The following is a 6,502-nucleotide window of genomic DNA, read 5'->3' on the forward strand; positions in this document are numbered from 1 at the left end:
GTCCCACCCTGCGATTTTCAGGTGGGGAACTGTTTATTTCATGTTTGAAATATTTTACCTGAGAGGATGCCATCGTCATTTAACCCTACAGTGGAACTGCATACCCTTGGGAAAAATTACGGCTGTAGCTTCCCATTGCCTTCAGCCATTCGCAGTACCAGCACAGCAAGGCTGTTTTGGTTTATATTACAAGGTCATATTAGTTAATCATCCAGAATGCTGCTCTGCAGCTATCAAAAGGCTGCTGACCCCCATCAGCATCCACACGTTTGTCTGGCCTCTCAACAGATACCCCTCCATTGTGGTTGCACCTACGGTACGGCTATCTGTATCGCTGAGGTTCGAAACCCCCCCCCCCCCCCCCCCGAACGACATGGTTCATGGCACCTGGGCGAGGGAGTGGTGGGGGGGCTATCATTTCCAAAAATCACATGATCTCGGCTATTGAGACCATTCTTTTTTTCAGAATGCGGTCTTTTCCACTAACTAATATATGGCACTACAGTGACACTGACGCACTAGCAGTCTAATAAAACACTCTGTTTTGCATGGAAGTATATCTCCATGCACTTCTGTTCCTTCAACTTTTCAAGAATCCTTCGCTTTGGGTACTTCCACAAGTCATGATAGTATGCCTTACGTAATTCTTTCTTCATTGTACACATTTACGGCCTAAAAAAGAAAACTTAGATAATTTTTTTTTGGCAGATGTGAAACAATAAACATGTTGCGCATATGATCTGAAAGTTGAAAATGTAACAAGTGAGAATCTGTAACAGTAAGGAAACAAGCATTGTTTTCGGAGTTATAGCTCCGTCAGCTATTGACGTAAATACAGTAAAAGAGGATTTAAATGGATTAAGAAAGCATCCTTTTAACGTCATATACTTGCCTCCTTTGTTATATGAAATATAGAAACAAAAAGGAAGTTACATTCAAGAGGGCAAATGCATCGTATTATTGGTTCAAATACGCGTTTAAAAGCAAAAAAAGTTTAAAATGCTTTTCTGACATTATGTTATTAGTGTAAGCACTGTAATATTAACTATTTAATACAGCTATTGCGTGCACACGACAGAAATAACGTACAGAAAGCAGTGTATGTAAACAATAGCCTGCTATTGTTTTGGGGTATCGAACATGGCGGCACAGGCTTCAAAACAACGTACACCGTTAAGTCTGTAGCGCCACCTCCCCTTACATTTACCTCCATGTTAAACAACAATATAAAGTTTATCGCTGATGACAACAAAGAGTTTCAGAAAGCACAGCAAACAAAGATCCCAAACGCGTAATTTTCTTGTGCGCCACAATCTAGTGTGCACGTACATGTAGCTTCTCTCTGCTTTAATAATTTCAAAGTGTAGTTGTGGCACAAGCAAGAACTCAGTTGTGCATGGATATATATCTCCACGTAGTTCTGTTCCTTCGACTTTTCAAGAATCTTTCACTTTGGAGATATCCACAAGTAATGATAGCATGCATTATTATTTATTTCCTAATTGCACACATTTAGGGCCTAACATGGTTATTTTATATCTGCCTTCAGGCTCTACCCAACTGTGAGGCGTAGGGTTAAGTATAGTGCCTGTTGTATTTGTTATTGAATTTTTGGCAATTCTGTATGTAAATGTTATTAACTTTGTTAGTAATTAATTGATATGCATGCATTAACAATTTTAGTGAGTTATATTTATTGCGATTTCAGTGCTGTCATTAGCTTACCCATAGCATGTCTGGAAGCCGTTTTAGTATTTTTAATGAATATTCGAAGCTTCCGTGTCAGCACAGTCAGAACTTGGCCATTTTTGTTTGGTGTCCATAATCATCGTACGGCACAGTTTATACAAATTGCCACGGGATCTCCAAGTAGCAACTGCACTGTGGCTGACCAGGAAGCTACCCCATTACAGCTCACTGTAGTGACTCGAAGCCAAAGGCCTTGCCGCAGTGGTAACACCGGTTCCCGTCAGATCACCGAAGTTAAGCGCTGTCGGGCTGGGCTAGCACTTGGGTGGGTGACCGTCCGATCTGCTGAGCGCTGTTGGCAAGTGTGATGCACTCAGCCCTTGTGAGACAAACTTAGGATCTACTTGCTTGAGAAGTAATGGCTCCAGTCTCGGAGACTGACATACGGCCGGCAGAGCGGTGTGCTAACCACATGCCCCTCTATATCCGCATCCAGTAACGCCTATGGGCTGAGGAGGACACGGCGGCCGATCGGTACCGTTGGGCCTGCATGGCGTACTCGGGACGAGACAGAGAGAGAGAGTAGTGACTCGAAACGCTGCTCTCCTGGTCCAACCACTGCACTGCAACATCCCACCCATAATCGCTCAACCAATGCCTCTGTTTTACATCACTTTGCATAGCGGACAAACCGCTTGTGATGTCGTACTACAAGTGAGAAATGCTTTGTGAGGATTCTACAACTGCAGGAGATTGTAACGGTAGTAGTGGTAGTAGTAGTAGCAGTAGCAGCAGCAGCAGTAGTAGTAATGAAAGTGGCTTTATTCATCTGTAGATGCTGTTTACAAGGATACAGAACACATCGTGGTATTATAGCTGAAGAACAACTAAAATAACGTAATTCATGTATACAAGCATTCGAGTTTGACAGGAATAAGAGAGGCAGTCAACCACGGCCTTACATTATGAAACGTCCCAGCATTTGCCTGAAATAATTTAAAGAAACACAACCAGGATGACCAGATGAAGATTGGAATCTCCACCCTTCAGAATACTAGGTCAGTATGTTAAAACAGAGCTGTCTTACTCGGTTTATTCCTATATTTGGTTCAGACTAACGAAAAGTTTGACAGTTGACCGTGGAAGGGGAAAATGTATCTTCGCTGTTTCGCGCAAGGGCGACATGGTTCCGGCAACGTCAGCTGTGTGGTTCTACACTGTGTACATTCATACGTTTCGCTTTAAAAATCAGTACTGAGTTTTCTTTGCAGGACTACAGCTGCTTCATCACTTTTGTACGCAATTTCAAAGTTATCTTTACACATCCCAAAACAGTTCCGTACCGTACACATAAACGAAGCGCATCACCGATCTGGAAACTGTAGACAGGACAGAAGTTGTGATCAAGCTCGTGCTCGAATTGGTTGTTGCTATAGTAGATGTCCTGTAAACAACTAGCTGTCAGTCACTTTTTTATTTTGATCCAATTATGCTGTACAACACCGTCTTGCAAAGAAGTGGTGTAATAATGTAAAAGGCTAGTACTGCATTGTCCTTTTGTTTCTCACTTCAAGTCACTCAACACACTGCTCCTATATGTTTTTCACAACGCGTTACACACACTATGGCTGGCATTGCGTCCGTAACGACGGTATTTGGCTGCCATTTCATGCACTTCTGAATTGCTAACCGGAAAATGTGGTCAGCATATGCGAATATTTCTGTATCTGCGAAATGTGAATTTCAGAAAGAGGATAGTGTGTTAGTATTATAAATTGACATTCAGAATTAGACATAACGAATCCAATGGGCCCAGGGTATGTTAATGTGCAAAAAATATAGGTCATGCATAGAATGGTTAAAAAGACAATTAAGAAGTACTTGCTAAGCTGTAAATTCTATACAGTCACAGATTATTTAAATAATACGTTCTGGTGTATGGGTTTGGTAAAAAATATAACACAAGTAAATAATAATTTCTTATATAAATTTTTTTATTACGTGTAGCTCTCAAATATTGAAGAAAAGGCATTATTAAATGCATAACACCAAACTGCTGTTTACTTACTGGCTGACTAGTTTAGCCTCCTATTGCTGAGAACAAAATTTATTATGATTGGAAGAGTTGAATACAGGTATCAGTCGTGAAATGCTTCATGTGGTAACAACATACTTTTTTGTATTTAGGAGATGTTTTGGTGTGGACAGTTCTGTTCATGTCATCAGACTTCAATGTATCTCATATCTACATTAAAAGATGTAACAGTTGTAACTGTACCTTACACATCCACTAATACGAAATTTTGTTCTCAGCAAATTATGATTGGAAGAGTTGAATACAGGTATCAGTCGTGAAATGCTTCATGTGGTAACAACATACTTTTTTGTATTTAGGAGATGTTTTGGTGTGGACAGTTCTGTTCATGTCATCAGACTGGACAAAGCCCGAAACTAGTCATCCAGTAAATAAACAGCAACTTCGCTGTTAAACATTTAATAATGCCTTTTTCTTCAATATTTGAGAGCTACAAGATGAGACGTAATAAGAAATTTTATGTAAGAAATTATTATTTACTTGTGTTATATTTTTTACCAAATTAACGGTTAGGGAATAACAGTTAGGTTTTTACTCAACAGATGTTATGCCAATGGTACACTCATAAAATAATTATCTACGGTAACATTTTTGGTTGTGCCAACAATATTGTCAGTAAGGGTCTTCACTGTGGCAAGGCCCAAATTTTCTGGTGTGGCTCACCTGATTCTCTTCTCGTGTACACAATCCCGTCAATGATGTAACCAGTTTCAGCTTCGCACATCCAGAATGCTTTCATTCCATACTTTCCAGGCATGTTTGGCATATATTGCACAAACCCACAAGGGCGTTTAAATGGAACTAGCTATCCATCCATCGTAACATTGCATTTGGACATCATTATTTTCTTGCACTGTCCTGTAAATATTTTCCATTCATAGGATACAGCAGCAAGCTTATCAGTTTGTAGCCTAATCACTCGTGTTCTTTTGCCGTCAAATCTTATGAATCTTCTTATTGCCTCAAATCGACTCACAGACATTGTAGCTCTATATAACGGATTGGAACATCCCAACCCTTATCCGGTCCAATATGAAGTAAAATTCCTCACAAGGCTAACATTTTGTCTTTAGCTACATCATTCCACTTTACGTTTCTTGGAACACAAACCCTTCTTGCTGCTAGGTTTGTGCATCTCACAATTTCATCTATAATGGCTAAAGGAATAAATAAATCCCAAGCATCTATGTGTGTGTTTGGGGGGGGGGGGGGGGGGGGAGTGTAGGTGATTATGCCCCTTGGTGGCACTGGAATAAATTTCAGCAAATTTCAGCAAATTGTGTGTAGGTATTTTATTTTGCACTAGGGGCACTTACTCCACTGCATACCATTTGTAGCAATATATATGTCAACGTTTTCACTGCTTATTTGTCTAGAGGCATTGAGGCATTACTACCTTCGTCATCGTTGTCATCGCCATCATGATCATGATCATCATCGTCACCATCATCATCACTAGCATCATCATCACCACCACCACTAGTTTGTTCTTCACTCAAAGAGTTTCAAGCCGCTGCCTGAGGAACAACATGGTTGTCATCTGAAGCAGTACTTATATCTGAAAAGAAATCATCATCTTCAGCTACCCATTGACTAACAATGTATTCAAAATTTGGGCATGATAAACGTAAGGTATTTTCTTTCCTACTCCTTGTTTAGATGTAATTTCTGACATTCTATCTGAAAAAATAATGGGAAGAAATAATCTCATTACTCTCTTTTTCTGTGGACTGTAGGAATGGAACTGTTGTACATTTTATTGTTTAGTGATACAAGTGAAACTTACCTTTCTTCCGAGTTTGTATCGAATATCAGACACAACACTGCTGTGCAGCAGACTCCTACAACATTACTATATTGCTTCACAGACTCGTAATAATCAACTACATTATTTCGCTCTGTTACACAATACAGGGGTACGCTATCTGACAGTTGAACAGAGTTGCAAGTTGTAACACTATATTTTCTGCAATTACAACAATGTGTAGGTGCACCAGTAATGCATTCTCTGCATTCCAACAAAATGTAATCGATTTCAACCCAATGTAATTTGATGATCTCACAACATAAACCACAGCGTCCATTCGATCCAGGCTATGTAAATGTGTGGTATAAAGACGAAAATGTGAGACTTAAAACTAATTAAACAGATATCTAATAGTACCTGTAATGTGTTACTGAATACTGCAAGAGAGGATACCTGATGAGTTGGGCCACAATTTTAAATCTTTCATACAGCAATTAACAGTTAAAACTCTCTGCTGATCTGTTGGACCCAGGGTATGTACAACAGTGTTAAACAAGTTCGTTTTGGTAATCTCGTTATTGCACAGATTTATACCTTGGTAGAAAATACTGTGTCGAGTTTTGTGCATGTTCTTTCATGGTAAATGCATGTTCAGTACAGATCTTGTTCCTTGATCATAGATAGAGCAGTTGTTATCAATGTTATTTTGATGTGCGTAGCTGACTGGTAAATGTACTCACGTGGTGTACTTAAAATCCCCAGTGTTTTGAGCAAATCTGTAAAATGAACTCGACTACTATTCTTGTCCATTACTAGTGGCATTCAGTACGTAACGTAACACATTTTTTCTCAGCCAATTTCGGTTAAAAAATGCGGAACTTGTTGTGGGACATCGTGGAATATTTCTGCTCCAGCCACTATAGTTTCCTGAATTTCCGAAAGGTGGCGGCTCTATAGGTAGCCTTCAAAGT

General features: G+C 39.7%; 1 pseudogene; it reads left to right on the forward strand.

The window, feature by feature from the left end:
* Positions 1-1,932: 1,932 nt before the first annotated feature.
* On the forward strand, positions 1,933-2,050 carry LOC124617300 (annotated as a pseudogene).
* The last annotated feature ends 4,452 nt before the right edge of the window (positions 2,051-6,502 follow it).

Source organism: Schistocerca americana, chromosome 5 (genome assembly GCF_021461395.2).
Source record: "Schistocerca americana isolate TAMUIC-IGC-003095 chromosome 5, iqSchAmer2.1, whole genome shotgun sequence".
NCBI lineage: Eukaryota > Metazoa > Arthropoda > Insecta > Orthoptera > Acrididae > Schistocerca > Schistocerca americana.